Consider the following 16,378-nt stretch of genomic DNA (forward strand, 5'->3'; position numbering starts at 1 on the left):
CTGCCTGAAGCCAGTCCCCGAACTGGAGGCTATGAAGCTAAAGAGGCTAATGACAAAACCTCTTTGCCTGTGGGATCAATAATGAGGAGAGAGGCGGATGTGCCACAGTCTCTTCATGGCAAATGTTATTCATACTCCCCCTCAGGTATGATTGCTGCATATAAATCACAGCAGAGACTATCTCAACATGTCCCACTCAATTCTTGTAAAGGAAGGTGCAGCCAGATTTTATTTCTCTTTCAATTCTATTTAAAGAAGGAGAATAATCTTCAATGTAGTGGAAAAGCTCTTTAATCCCTCACACACAGTAAGGAATAGGGTAGAAGGCTCAGGATCCCTGAAGTGAGTGACAGATGAGGAATGCTGTTCTCCCTTTCATAAATCAAAAATCAGAGCAATTTTCTTGAATTCAGTCCTGTTATTGTGGTTTTCTCTATTTCCAGTATGAGCACCGATCCTCCTCATTGTACACAGCTACGTAATTGCATTCCCCAAATCCAAGAGGACATGTTAACTCTCATGGAGGACAAGTTTGCTGTCTCAAACCAGTAATTCTTATGATTTGCTGTTCCAGTTGCAGCTCAGTGGCTGCACAGACAAATAGGAAGAGCTCTGAACAACTCATAGTCCAGAAGAACCTCTTGGGCAGCAACCAGATTAGACACAGGCTGGGGAGGAGGTGGCAGGGACAGAGCATCTCAGCCGCTGGAGGACTGTGGATGCCTCCTTCAGACCTGTAAGCCATTACCTTTACACTAACTTGCATAACTGCTCTCCAAGGAGAATCAAGTGGAAAACAAAAGCACTAAAGTCTGACCTAAAAGTTGGATGTATCTTAATTCAAGTAACAATTAAGTCCAAGTCCAAATACGCCTGATCCTTCATCTCATTTGGTCGCTTCCCTTTCCTCTCTCTTGCATGTTTCCCAGTCACTGACTGTCCCATTCTGCAGCTAAAGCTGCTTAATCGGGGGCGTTCCCTAAAACTAGGGTTGCTGTTCTCTAAAATGCTCTTTTTATCATTGCTGCTTGGGCCTGAATCCCTCCCTGCTCTTATAATTAGTGAATGTTAAACATTGCATGCTCTCAATATTTACCTATTTTTAACCCTGACTCATTCTGTTTATTTCTATAATGCATGCCTCTCTACATTTTACTTCTCAATATCCGCATTCATTTTTTTAAACGACAGAATATCCTCATTTATTTTCATTTATAAGCACTTAATGTCGTTTCTATTTCTAGTTCGGTTTTTAACTCTTTTTCCTTTCTTCTTGTCCGGTTCTTGTTTTTTCTGGGATGCGGGAGGCTGGGAGGTTCTTCTCCAGCCCAGGATCCCACATCTCTCTGTATCCTCGGCTTGGAGCTGCTACCTACCTGTCAGAAGCATTCACCTCGCTTAACACTTTCCCCTGCAGAAATACCAGGGTCCACTGATTCATCCAATGAATCCTTAAGCATCGCATCTCCTGTCCCATTGTATGGCAAAGACAGAGCTGAAAGCGTCAGGAGACAAATTATCTCCATAGCTCAGCTTACCACTTAGGAAAAGAAAATCAAAAGGAAGACCTTAAAGGCAGATCCTACGGGAAGCCAGCCTGGTTTAGCAATGGAAAGAAACCCCTTCCCTCCCCACTGCTGGTAACGAATCTGCCTTCCCTTTCAGCTGGTCCCAGCCCTCCCCTTGGAAAGCTAATTACCAATGTAGGGCACGTGGGGGCTGGCCATACAGCATTAACTCTCGGTCCCCTAACGAGGCGGCACGGCAGATGCCGGGGTTATTCGGCGGTTATAGGTGCCCTTCCGACCCCGGCGGGGAAGCTGTGCTCACTACGAGCCCATCCAAGGAGCCCGTTTGGGGATACCTTCAAGCCAGCAAACAAAACAGCAGACAGAAGGGTTAATGCTGCTCGACAAACGAAGCAGCATCAGACGAGAGAGGCTTGGGTCTTTCTTCCCCTGTAATATAATTTGTTGGCTGCTGGGAGCCTCCCCTCATTTAACTGGGGCCTTTCTCTCCGGCAAATCAGGGCGGGTGCTGCTTGCACAGCTGCAACATTCATTTCCAGTTTCGGGGGTAGAAAAGGAGTTATTTTCTCCTCCTTTGTGTCATCCCAGAATGAAAAAGGAGAAAAATAAATAAAAATCCCCTCTGTGCAGAATATGACACTGAGAGACCATTGTGCCTGGCACAGCCCCCTCCTCCACCCACCCATCACCCTCTGGATACAACACTCTCTCATTAAGTGGACTTTTCATACAGAGGCTGTTGCCCAACTTAATCTGGAATCATTTATTGGATCTGATTCATATCAACTTAATAAGGCCTTAGTTGAGTGCAGAAAATCCATTTCTCACCAGCAGTAATTACAAGCGTGGTTAGGGGGTGACCGCTTCCAGCACACGCGCCAACGGGGCTCGGCGATGCTGGCCCCAGAGGGTAAGGCTTTCACAGGCATTGCTGGAAGCTGAGTGGGATAACTCAAAGATATCCCAAGAGTTTAATTCCAAATGGCACAACTCCTGTCCCCCCACCTTTCCCCCCGCCCCACACCCCGCTGGCCTCTGTTCCCACAGCTTCTCCTCCAGCTCCTGCTTCTCAGCATCGGATTGACCCCCTCAGCCTTGCCCAGTCTTGCACCTTGCCAGACCTTTCCCTGCACCCATCCTGCCTCTCCAAAACCAGTTTTCCTTTCCAGCTTCACTGCCTGCATAGCCCTTTCCCATCCTGTATCCAGCTACCCCGAACAGGACCAGTTTCACGTATCACGGCGGGGACGAGGTACCCGGTGAAGAGCAGGTACCAAGCCCTATAACACAAAATAGATGCCCCCCCCCCCACGCACTACACCCCCGTGCCCACTGCTGCCCTTGCTGCCTCCCAGCACTGTGGAGGAAGGGGGGAGAACTCTGCTACCAAGTGCTTTTGATCAAGATGACTCCTTCTCTTATCCACTTGCAAATCATTGATGCCAAGCCAAAGAGGCCCGGCTGGAGAAGAAGTGGAGAAGTGCCCAGCCCTGTGTTTTCGGTCACCTGGTCCACGGCTTTGATAGATGCTTCCTTTTCCGTGGCCGTTGGGTGGAAAAGCCCCGAGCCGCCCTCCCCAGGCAGCAGCACGGTTGGCCGTGCGGGTGGGCGCAGCGGTAGGGATGCTCAGCAATAAACCCTTGCTGGCACCTTCATCCTGCCGTACCGCCTGCCATGCCACCAGCGCCAGGGAACCAGGAGACTTTTTGCTCCTTGTTCCTGGGGGATTATCCCTCCCCGCGGCTGCCTGCAATCACAGCCTGCTCTGGCAATTCGGTCCGCAGCAGCGACTCCCTTTCATGCCCCAGTCTGTCAGGCTGCGGAGGGGTTAAAAGAAGAGGCTGGCCTCCCCATATGTCAGGGGCTTTTCAGTGTCTAACCCCAGAGCTGCTCAGATGCGTGTGTCTTAACGGTGCTGACTGATAAAGGCTTTCATTTCAGCCGTAGCGTCTGGACCATTGTTCACATACGCCATTGACTGAGCCAGCTGAAGCTCCTCACGTAAACTGGTTTTCCTCAAGGCACATCGAGCATGAAAGGGTTTTGGACGGACGCAGGCACGCAGCAGGCTGACCTCTCCGCTCTGCACATCTCCCTTCCTTCCCTGCTGCTCCTCTCTTCCCATAACACATGTATTTTAGAGGCCTGATGCGTGTTATGCCTGATGGGTAGATTTGTTGTGATTCTGTTACTCTCCGCCCCACTGCCATGCCAGCTTGGTCACGTCAAGCTGTGTTTGAAGGCTGTCAGTTACCAGTAGCCACCACTAAAGGTTAAACCCTTATTGTAGGGTTACTAGCATCGTGCTGGAGTTTGCTCCAGAAGGTCACGGTCGCTGTGGGCATCTGTCCCAGGGAGGAGCGGGGCCAGGCTCAGCGCTCTGCTCCTGTGAGGCTGCTTCTGGGCACCCAGACTGACCACAGGCATCACCGTGATGCAGTAGCTCTAACCATATCTGGCACCACCAAAACCAATAGGTGTGAGTACGGTTTGCTGGCCACGTTGTAAATCTCGTGCCCAGAATAGGCAGGGAAGGCAGAGAGAGGTTGCGAAGGGACTGCGGCTTCTTCCCAGTGTTCCCAGCACCGACACGTACTCTGCTTCCACTGCCAATTAAAATGCAGTGGGGAGTGGGAGGGCGAGGGAGAACAGAGAGACTCCCTTTCACAACTGCCTGAAGCCCTCTGACCCTTTATATGAAAAATTAGCATCATAATACTTGGCCGTATCTTGGTGCTGTTAATTCCTTCCTCATTGTCCTCCTGAAAGATGCAAATGGCATCACCCATTACTAATTCTCAGCATCAGAGTTCTCTTTAGAAGCAGCTAACTGATAAGCAAGTTATTCTAAAATAGCCTAATGGGCTTCTGCTGAACCTGAGCGCAGCTGGTGAGCCTGCCGATGCGTGGCACACATTCGTAACACAGCGGTGGGTGAATGAGTGGGCTCAGTACGTTTTCAGCAGAGCATCTCTATTCCTGTTATAGCAGTAGGCATTACCTGGTGCTCAGAGCGGGGAGGAAAAGTCCTCCTGTTTTGCATACCACAAAAATGAGTAGCATTAAAGGAAGACAGTGCAGGAACAGCATCTTCCCTGCTTTTCATAGTCTTTTGCACAGATGGAGATAAGATTTTTTCAAAAGCCCAAAGGAAACATTGACCTAAGGCTACTCTCTGAAGGTAACGGCCACCGTGGAGACCTTTTGCAAATTCTGCCCCTAGGCAGAGAAAAAGTCTTTCATTTGAATAAAGGGAGGGAGTGGTGGGAGTCAGAAAATTATGGAGCCATGAGCTGAACTTCTATTTCTGGAAAAAATCCTGAAACGAGTAATCGAACAAATTTTTTGCAAGCACCTAGATGATAAGGCTGAGAAAAGTTGAAGTTAATAGGAATATGTCAAGAATAAATCACATCAACACAATCCAATTTCCTTCTTGACAGGGTAATAGGGTTTGTGGATGAGGCAGGAGCAGTCAATGTCATGTGTCTTCACTTCAGTAAGGTTTATGACACCGGTCTCATATCACATACTTATAAACAAGTTAGGGAAGCATGTCCCAAAGGCAGCTTCTATAGACTGGCTATAAGGGTAGCTTAAAACTGCTCACATTTAATTGTCAAGTTGGAATGATTCATCAGCTGAGATTTTGCAGTGATCATTCCTGTAGCAGATGTTATTCAATGTTTTCATTAATGGCTTAGATGATGGAACGAGAACATACTTATTAAATTTGCAGGTGGCGTTAATCTGGGAGGGACTGCAGGCAGATTTGATAAGATTAGAATTCAAAATGGTCTTGGTAAATTGAAGAAGTAGTCTGAAAATAACAGGAGGCACTTCAGTAAAGACCAGTACAAAGTAGTATACTTAGGAAGAAATAACCAAATTCTTAAATAGAAGATGGAGATGGCAGGATGGGTAGCAGGTCTGCTGGAAGAAAAGGGCTTATAAAGCCTGACATATGCAGACTTTCGACCATAGTTACATTTTGAAGGAAAAATTGAAATCACATTGGGATGTATGAATATAATTTGTAAGACAAATGAAGTGGGTCTACCTTGCTGGAGCAAGGCACTGCTGCTCAGAGGAGTCTCACGAGCCACACAGCCATCCGTGTCACCAGAGAAGAGGGGACGGGGAGATGGCTAAGGGCAGTAATTCTCCCAGTCAGGGCAATTTAACCAACTGCTAAATGCCTGAAAACATCCCAAGGGTAAACCTCCCCAGCAGCCTAAACTGAGAAAAATCTCAGGCTGCCTTCCTCCACCCTTCACACCCGCAGCCAGCGGTGCAGCCCCCTCATGCCGCGTGCTCGGGTGACGGTGACGGCCAAAGTACCGGCCCTGCAAAGACATGTGTTTCCTTTGCAGTCTCTCGCCAGCAGCTGAACTGGCTGGAAATGAACCCATCCTTTTTTTTCACTTTACAGGGGTAGTATTTTGACCAGCTCAGCTCTCCGAACCCTCCCTACCCAGCCACCCACCCAGCTGTGCTAGCAGTCCCACCGACCACCGGGTAACCAAGTCTCGAAATGACTAATGCTTGCAAACCACTTAGATGTTGCCACTACTAGGCGAAATGGCGTGTTTTTTCAATGAAGCCGAATTTCGCAATTCTCCTACTCTCGAGCAGGGATCTTCGCCAGCTGCTCATTGCTGTATAAGTCCAATTAGAAGCTCGCCTGCTTTTCCTTGGGGAGCCTGTGACCGGTGATACAGTGACAAAGTCTCCCTAAAACAAGCTTGTTTGTTTTCCTTCACTGCTCACTTCCATTTGCTAATAAACAGCCTACACACATATTTAGTCCCATCTAATCTTATGCTTCACTACGAGTGGAATTAAATTGGTTTCTCTCTTGTATTACTGGAAAAAAACATGCAACCTACATTATTTCTAAAAGTCAAGGACCCATTGGAATTCAAGCTGGTTTTTTATTGTTCTTCCTGTCTCCCACTCTGTTTTTGGGGGGAAAACCAGGCTGCTGCTTCTTTTCCCCCAGAGCAAACATCCTGGAGCGTGCCCAAGCCCACCTATGCCACTGTTTCCTGGGTTTTCCCACAAGCACTGGTTTCTTCAGGAGACAGTTTCAGGCACAACGGAGCAAATCTAGCTGTTCGCCAGCCTGAGAAGAAAATCCCTGCTCCCTACCCTGCCACGTCCCTGTTCCCCTCTTTTCTGCCCTAGCCCCAGAGACGTGGCCGTGCCCAATCTTGCTTGGTTTGACCCCAAGCAGTGAGCCCAGCTGCTGGGGTGCTGGAGCCATCCAGCCCATCCGATGGCACTTTATCCTCGGGTTAGTTTGAGCAAAAGGCTCTTTTGGGTGACCTGGTCTAGGGGACAACCCCACAGCCTGTCCTACCAACGTGGCAGCAGTGGGCGCCTGTCACGCTGGGTTGAGAAAGCCTGGGGAACCGCACCGCCAAAAGCAACACACCCTGGAAAAGCAATGTGTGTGAGCTTAGATGTCATTAAAACTCCCCCAAAACTCCTTTTATGGGATTAAGGCAGGTAGGCTTTAACTAATTCATTGTCATTCTCCTGGCTGTCCCCTTGGGGAACTTGGCAGTTGCTTGCACCAGGAGGTTTAGGTCAGCCCTGAGGAGCTCACATGTCTGTAAAATATGAATCTACTGTTTATGCTAGGCACATTGGGTGTAAGTATGTGAGACTTAACAAATGCTCACAAAGCCAGTTCAAAACACTCAACTTTTACCTTAAGGTACACATTGCCTTAGACAGCTTAAAATGCCATGGTGACTGCTGTTTGTTATAAACCAGGCATAGGCCCTCTTGAGCACCTAGAGGCTTCTTTGGCCAATTATATGAAGATCTTTTACAATCAGAGGGGTCATTTCACTGGTACAAGTTCACCTAGCGGCACATTTGCAGGTAACGTTAAAACCCGCTAAAAGAGGAGGGGAAAACAAAATTGCAAAATTGAATGTAGAGTCCTGGGAGTGGCACGTGTCCTTCCGTACCCCCTGGATGCACTTGGACTCTCCTCAAATCATCCTTCGGCGAGAGCAGGAACGTCTCCCAGGAGTTGCCCTGAGCAGCAGCCTCAATGTTAGTGCTGTTGCTGGGCTCCTGCCTCCGAATCTCTACTCTCTCATGTTAATTCACCAAGCGGATGAACAGTTCACACAATTATCCCTAACCCTGTCCTGCTCAGGATTGGCTGGAAATGGCTGAGACCTCCAGACAGGGGCTTTTATTGTTTTTTTTTTTTTTTTAACATTACCTTGCTGGCACCGAGTACGCCTATGATGGCCTTTCCGTGCGGAGGGGGATGCTCTGCAGCCCTCACCCCTACACCCAGCAGGGGAGGTGTGTGGCTGTGGGTCTGGCTGTACAGCATCAATAACGCTGGAAGAGGGCACGTGCCCACAGCCCGGTGCCCAACTCGTTGCAGAGTCAGCGCCACCGCAGTCCAGGCCTGGGTTGGATGTATGTTGACATGCCGTTACCCAAAAAGGGCAACGGAAATCTCTGTTGATTAGTAAGAACAGTGCAGACGTGGCGTTTTGCTAAGTGAAGATGTTTGGGTTGTTTGCTAGAGCTGTTTCTGCTGAATAAGGAAGTGTAAGGCTGAACTGCGACAATAGTTTCACCGTAGTAAAGCACATTTGAGGAAATGGATTTGTAAAATCAAAAAGAGCTCTGCACTAATGCACAAATCAAAGTGGGTAAAGAAACTCTCAGAAAATCACCTTAGACAATATAAGGGTTAAAAAGATACGGGTGAACCTTGCAAGCACTTAAGACCCTGGACACCAAGCTAACGTGCTTCCACTAGTCTGTGCTAAAGTTATGGGGGCAAATAACTTTGGGCTTTAGGAGTAAAGAGTGTGAACATTGTGGGCTTTTTTATTTCCCCATAAAGATTTTTCTTGATAAAATGAGCGAGATTTGTCAGATGTGACCCTAGGAAAGCTGCTAAGCATTAATTGGCTTCTACTTACTTACAGTGTAATCTGGGAGTGCATAGCCTTTGTAGATCCGCTCCCAAACACAAGCTGGAACTCACACTTGTGATAAGCAAGTTTGGGTTGAAATGATGAACATCTCATTCTTTCCCATATGTCCTTCCCACAAAGGTAGATCTCTAGACTTCTGATTGCGCTCCCTCAAAATAGTTCCCAGTATTTCCCATAAAGTAGGCTCTTATCTCCCTGATAGTGCTTTTTTTTAAAATTTTATGCCATTTGTCTCCTCGGCTACCTGGCCCTACTCACCTCCTAGTGCCCCAGAAAAATTATATTTTACCCTTCTTTGGAAAAATATCATTGTAATTTTACTAGAAAGCATGGGCAGAGGTCAGTTTGTCTCTCAGCAAGCTGGACATCGGAGGAGAGTTGAAGACACCTCTGACCACAAGGATACACTGGAAAAGTGTGCAAAGCCGGGGCCTCGCTCTGCCCAGACCTGACCACCCCATGGCTTTGTCCAAGCCATGCCTGGCCTAGGGGCCGACTCACAGATCTGAAAAAAAAAGCTGTTTTCTGCAGTCCCGCTGCCAGCTGATCCGGGATTTAACTTCTCCCGGCTCTTTATTTGGGGAATAGAGGTACGGCGTTTAAAACTCAGGCCAGGTCTGCACTAGGTCAGGGCTAGGAGTGGGGGCTGGAGCTCATCTGAATGACAGACATCTCCAGAGACTCGGTCTCTTGTGGTGAGGTTCCTCCAGTGGTATAACTGGCCCTTTCTGGCTACAGGCAGAAATTTCAGGAAGAAGGTGATGGGAAATATGGCCAGGTCTAAAGCCTTATTTCAAGCCACTTGTTATTATTAATTTGTATTTAAAGATTAATTCTGATGATTAGAAAGGAAGGCAACTTGTCACCATTTGTGCTGCTTATTTACTTCTTGTATCACTTAGGCGTAAAACATATCAGGCTGAAGCACTACGCACAGCATCCTACCGCAGCCCTCGTTAAAATGGAAGCGGTTCGTAGGTGTTGGGCTGGCTCTCGCCACAGAGAGGAACCGCAGTTTTGGTCCAGAGCTACAACGGATGGTTCTGCTTACTGTTTACACCTGCTGCTTCAGAGGTGCCTACGCATCCCTGCAGCTGGGGACGCAGGGACACGACAAAATCTGCGTCACTTAGAAATGAAGAACCTGCCAGATGCTTCCTGTCGGCATTAACTCTTGTTTCTTCCTCCCAAGCTGCTTCTCCCCAGGCTTAGCCCTGACTTTGAATCCCACTTTTAACGGGTCTGTTTCCCTTCAGCCGTGCTTCTGAGAAGTGCTGCTCTTTCTCCTTGATCCCTGGGAGGAGGCTGGTCCCCGGGAACGGCTGCCCTGGGAACCGGCCCCACTTTCGGCACAAGGGTGGCTGTCTGCGTGCCCAGAGACATGACGAGGCCAGATGCAGGAAGCTTTCTATTTACCCTAACGGGACTGAAAACATGTTTAGTAGATTGGCAAAATATACTGAGAACAGAACTCAGCGCGCTGGAAAATACGGGAGTTGGCAAAGGCATTCATGGCATTAAAAGTATATATGTAAAGGTGCCAAGCATTATATTTATATAGCTAGCAGGCAGTGGAACGTTTCCATCCCGCTAGATGGTCACCAAGGACCTGCTCTCCAAGGGAAAGGAGTCCTCAGGATCCAGCCATCAGCTGCCGAGTGCTCTCGGCTAAATGCATCGATGTCGAACAGGTCAGGCAGGACGCCCCATGGCCAGGGCAGATGGCAGGCCAGCAGCTACCGCCCGGTGACCAAAAAAACGAGCGGCCCTCCAGGCTGGCGACGAAAGAGGCAGAAGTGACCGAAGAAGGAGCAAGTGACGGAGCACCCTTTTGGTGGGGAGATCAGCTCTGACCTCTCGTACAATGCCAACCCCATCAACCAAGGGCTGAGGAATTGGGCTTTTTCCTTGCTCTGTCACCAGAGCAAACTTGCACAAGCATTCTGTCTCTCTTTTCCACTTTCCCTCGTTTACACTAACTGAGCTCATACCATTTACCCACCCTTACTCCGGTGAACACCATGCGCTAAGCAAACGCTACAGCCACAATCCGATCTGCCGTAGTGACGGACACTCCCAGTCACCAGGGAAAGAGGGAGCTGGCAAGCCTCAGCCTGACCTCAGCCTGACGCAAAGCGGAGGCGTGGAACCCCCGCAAATCCCAACATCTGGCTGCGGGCAGCAGGTTACAGATCTCCCTCGCAAGGGGCTGGTCGAGCACCGTCCCCATCGCGTACCCCGCACGCAGCAGGCTGTCAGGTTGGTGCTGCACGAGACCAGCCCTTGACCCTGAGCAGCCACCCGCTAACTCCCAGTTTCCTTATAAAGCGCTTTTCCCCTCTTCTGGTTCCTCCAGCATTAGCGATTCCTCCCGGGCAGGGTACCGCAGGCATCTGCCACTCCTCACCGCTCAACTCACGTTGACCCAGCAGGGCACGGCGGGCTGTAGGGGCAGGAGAGCAGGGCCAGGGTATTTCCCGGTAACTTGTCACATTTTCCCTGAAAGCATCTTTCCTGCCGATACCACGGGCAGCTGCGGGACAGCCTGTCGCAACCTGTTCCTCACGAGCACCGTTTTGCTTGCAGGGAGGTGCTGCAGTGCACCTCAGCCACTGAGGGACACCGATGGGTAATTTATTTTCTGATTTAAATCTTGGCTCCCAGTGAGCAAAATCGGTCCCTTTCCCACTGTGCAGTTGCTGAAGAAGCCCTGAGTTTGGTTCACTACTTCTGAATTTTTTTCTACGTTTCTGTCAAATAAACCGTTACCGTCAGGAGGAAATCCGTTGCTGGTGTACGCGCGCATCCCGGTTTCATCCAGGAGTGCAACCGATTGCTTTTGGAGAGGTGGGGGGGTGGCAGTGGGGGCCTGGGAGAGGGGGACTAGGCAGCCCGGAGCAAACGGCCACGGGCAAGGAGCAGCTCCGCTCGTGGGCTGCGTTTTTCCAGTGGGGTGCACGCCGGTGGTGCCGGCTGAGGAGGGGACACCCGCTCCTGGCAGGGGGTGCTCCTCTGAGATGCTGCTGCAGTAGCAGTGATGGGGTAGAGACCGCAGTGGAGGCTGCAGGGAGGACTGGAAGGGGACCCCCCCCCCCCACCGAAACCATCAGTGTCACCAGCGGAAAGCCCTGACCTTGAGCTTTCAAGCCCAGGAGACAAGGTGGGCAAGGTCTGCGAGCCCCGCTTCAGCCGCGCTGACACGCAGGCTGGCAGCAAGGAGAAGCAGGCAGCGATGCTCCGCTTGGTGTAACCAACCGAAAACTCGCCCCAGCACAGGGACCGCTTTGCTTGGCAGCAGCCCTGCTGTGTCAGAGATCGCAGCCGGTGAAACAAACGCTTCTGAGAAGGGCCCAGCTGTTGACCAGGGAAGCTACACCTGCAGCAAACCACCAGCCCCAGCTCTAGCGAGGGTCCAGCTTCGAATATTCACCTTCGTGGTCATGCTTTGAACGTTGTCGGGGGTTGGCCTGCACGGCCGTGGCTCTGAAAGCATCGCAAAGGCAAAAAGTTCTGCAGGGGATGCTCTTCCCGCTTTGCTGGAGCCTTCCAGCTGTTGGCAGCTGCCCAGCTTCGTCCAGGGGCTGAAGCAGTTAACTGCGGAGATAGCTGAAATGTTAAACTAGGTGGCCTATATATGCCAAGAAACGTTCACAATTGCTCCTTGATGTTAAATTTAATCTGTAGTACGCTGCGTATGTACGGTTGGCTGTGCATCTCGTATAAATGAATTACAAAGACCTCGTCATGCATGCAGACAACAGCGGGCAGCACTATAAACGCTGCGCGCAGTCATTTAAGGTCGCAGGGGGAAATCCTGCTGCGAGGGCTCTGCCACGGTGGTTTGCCTCCCTCCTCTTTTGGAAGGCACCCTGGGGATCACAGCTTCTCCGACCGGCGAGCTGCGCTTCGAGCAGATCCCCCTCCTGCGCACGTGGGTTTCTCCCTCCATCCTTGCCAGCCCCAGCAAGAAGCACAGAGCCCCCTCCTCAGTCACCAGCGCCCCGGGGCGATTCGGAGATAAAACACGCGCTTGATCTGGATGCTGGGGATGCACTTACTCTTTAACAAAAGGATGAAAAGAAAACTGGCATATTTAGGGGCTGATCCAGAAAGGGGCCATCCAGAATTACAGGGAGGCTGTAATGGGCTTACCCGATGGAGAGTGGGCCATCAGGACCCAGGCTGGCACGTGCTGCGTGCGTTTTACAAAGTACCCTGAGAAAATGAGAGACACCTTGGTGTCAAGAAAGATGCCTGCGCTCTGCAGCGGCATGTGGTTTGGTTTTCTCGTGACCTTTCATTCTCAGCCTCGTACCGACAAGCTCTGAAGTCTTTACCTTGCAGCTCAAAAAGTAAATTGCTGCTTAACAGTTGGCGGGCTGTGGGGGAACGCATGTTCCAGCTGGACCCTGCGTACGCACCAGGTACGCGCCAGCCCCAAAACCTGGCTTGAGAGGGGCCCCGACAGCAGCTCGCCTCCCTGCTTTGTGAAAAGAGACAGCCAGCGTCCTCTTCAGAAGGGAGAAGTCATCTCCTTTCTTTCTCCCCTTTCCTCCCATCCTTCCGACCTGAAACTTTGGCAGAGGAAATCCATTAACACAAAGGAGAAGCATCTCGCTTTCCGTCGGAGATTAAGCCGAGGAAATCTCAGCCCACAAGGTGAGAAAAGAAAAGCAACAGACAACCAGAATCAAGCAGTTTAGAAGGGAAAAGCTCACGCAGCCTCCTATTTGTCAATGTAAAACCACTGCGGTGCCTACCCCGACGCCTGGCATCGCTCACCTACCCGTCCTTCTCAAAGCACTTTGTAATCATTAGCTAAATCGGCTTATTTTAACATAGAAAAGGGAGGGGGATTATCTGAGCGGCAAGGGCACAGGCTGCTGGGGTGCGCGGGGTACACGTGTGGGGAGCACCGGGGCTGCCACGGGGTTCGGCTCCGGCACGTGGCTGCTGGCAGCCCGGCAGAACCTTCCCACCGGTGCGGTTTGAAAATGCCTTCGCTGGGCTGGCACCTGAGCTTTCCTTCCCCTCCAGTAACCCCCAGCAGCAAAAGGCTGGAAGAGAATCCCCTTATTCCCAGTTTCACGGGGGGCGGGCGGCAGCACGGCCGCTCTGCAGCGGGAGGACTCGGCGGCTGCAATTGGAATGACCGGCACAGCCGCCCTTGGAAGTGAGGGCTCTGAGCTAGGCTTATTCATTCATTTTCCAGCTCAAATCAAAGAGGACAGGGAGCTCTGTCCCTGTTTCTATACGTTATTCATTTGCTTCTATAGCTCCTATTGTTGCAGCCCCTCAGCGTCATTCACAGCCTTCCAGATGGGCGAGAGCACTACCAGACCTCAGCATGGTGCCTGGGTTTAGGGGAAATCCCTCCTCACCCTATTAGCTCTGAGACCTTTGCAACACTGCTCTCCACAGCCCTTTTCCCCTTTCCCAGTCCTCTGTCCCTCCTGGTTTTGGCCGGGAGACTCCCTCACTGGGGCGTACGACGCGCTCCTCCCGGGTACCCGAGGACGGGCAGCCTGCCGGTGTCGCCTGCCTCTGCCTGTACCTGCAAGTCAAAGCACAGGCGGCTCTTTTCCTGCAGGCAGCTCTCCGTCGGCTTTGCTTTCCCCAAGGAAATGCCGCGGCAGGTGCCGAAGCTGTCGGAGGGGTTGTGGTGGGCTCTTCCCTGGGCACCGCTCCCGTCCCACCTTCCCCGCTGCCTTTTTTCCTGCTGGGGAGAGAGGTTGACCGTTGTCTTCTCTCCCGTTTTGCACCGGCCGCGATCCCAGGGTTAAAGCCATCGTGGTTTTCAGCCGTGGGTGAGGAGCCGGGCCAGCGGCAGCAGGCTGAGGGGCCCTGGAGCTGCCAAAACCGTGGGGGCAGGAGCTGAACCCCCCCCGCCGTCAACACAGCCCCCTGCCCACCTGTCTGCCCTGCCTGCGATCACAGGGAAGCAGAAACGCAGCACAAGGTATATTCGTGGACCATTTATAAATGAGAGTCGCGTGGAAATCTAATCCCAGGTATAATCACCACGCTGCTGTCACCGGCGCAGCGCCTGGGAACGCTGGCAGGCAACAGACCCTGCTGGGATAGTATCTGCTACCTCTTAACATTGCCACGCTTTGACAGGCGACTCTCAGAAAACACCTTTCTGTTCAGATTTGCGCTTCTCTGATGTCCTACACACGGCTCGTTCGTTTTCCTTGCAGGGCATCAGGTTGCTCGGTGTTTGCTGAGCACCAAGGAGAGCTTGGGAGATAACTTACCCTAGGTGGAAGGTTCGAGAGAAAGGCAAAGTGTTAATCCAGGAGGTGGCCCTGGGGTGTCTCATTTATTAACTGGAGATATAATGTTATTATACATATGCTTCCAGAGCAGCCCCGTGTGAAGACTGAATGTAGGACCTTTAGATAGACAAGCCACAAAGCTGCTACTCCTGGAGCTAAGGAAGAGTCTTATCTCGTACTAAAAAACGCATGTCCGGGAGGAAGAAAACACACGTGGAGAAAATTTGAGGTGCCACAGCTTCAAATTATACCTCATCCAACACAACTGCTCCGCACATTCGCTCCATCACCGCAAGCCCAGCACTGTTGAGAAGAGCATGTCACCCCTTGCTTCCAGACGTGCCGTGTCCTTTAAGCCAGCAGTATGGGACACAGCAACCGCTAGCAGCCAGAGATGGATGTCAAGCAGATTCAAACGAGAAATCAGACACTTTTTTTCCACGAGGCTGATTAAACATCGCAAGAAGTTTCTGGAATGGGGGAGGCACTCGATTGCCCATCCCACCAGGTTTTCGTATCCAGAGGGAGGCTGTGCTGTGCCCACGCCGTAGGCTTGCTGTTGGTTTCCTATAGGAATCCGCCTATAGGACGTGCACAACGGGACGGCTTTTGCCGCTGCCACCCACATGCCTTGTGGAAGGCTGTGGGGGGAAAGGTAAGGTGACCTGCGGGTTGAGACACAGGGTCAAACCCTTTTGGTTTGTCACTGTGTGTTGACCGGAGGCCTTCAGCATTGAGGAAGGTAACTTCTGTAAAGCAACTTCACGGTAAGAGCTAGTCCTGACTGCCTTTCTGGCAAGCATGCTACAGCCAAGGAGCACCACAGGTTGTCACACCCAATACAGCTCTAACTCGATGAAATTCAAGAAGCTGTGATGGATAGGGGGGCTTGGACTACGTAGTCTAATCATCTCCTCTGATCTGACACCTTATGGATGCACCACTCAGCACGTTTTCTGTAGCATCTTTCAAAGGAAACGCTAGGAAATATTTCCTAGTGTGAGAAAATGACAATCTAAAGGGTGAAAATTGAAGTCAGCAACTATCTCAACATGCTGCAGAGACAACAAGATAATCTCAGATACAGAGCGTAAAAGGACTGAAAAGAGGACACTCATGGATGCTCAGAGAGGCTCAGAGCTGATGGGGTGAGTAGGCAGAGGGAAAAGCAGCTGTAGGCTAACAGCAAAAAAGCATTGTAGAATTTTGAAAACAAGGGTGGCAATCCAGAAGGGCATGGGAGGCTGCTGAGGGGCAAGAAAAAGAGGGAAAAAATTATTGCTCTGTCCTGATGTGACCTTCTTTTATAGTGGATGGAGTTTGTGCCCATCCTGCTGGGACAACGAAGCTCCTGCAGGAGCCTCGTGCGGGTGCTGGAGCCCCTTTCAGCGATACCCAGGTGCACACAGGCTTCTTCCGATCCCTTCGGATGACACTCTGGGAATAGCTTGTTGATTTTCATTTTCTGTGGTTTTTTTCTTTCTCCTAAAACTGCCATTTCAGCATGTATGTCTTGTGCTGCTTCATGTAAAATTTGAAGAGATTGTTTTTAAAGTTTTTATTCCAACGGCACTTAATTTTTCTGCTTATT

Source organism: Aquila chrysaetos, chromosome 2 (assembly GCF_900496995.4).
Source record: "Aquila chrysaetos chrysaetos chromosome 2, bAquChr1.4, whole genome shotgun sequence".
Taxonomy (NCBI): domain Eukaryota; kingdom Metazoa; phylum Chordata; class Aves; order Accipitriformes; family Accipitridae; genus Aquila; species Aquila chrysaetos.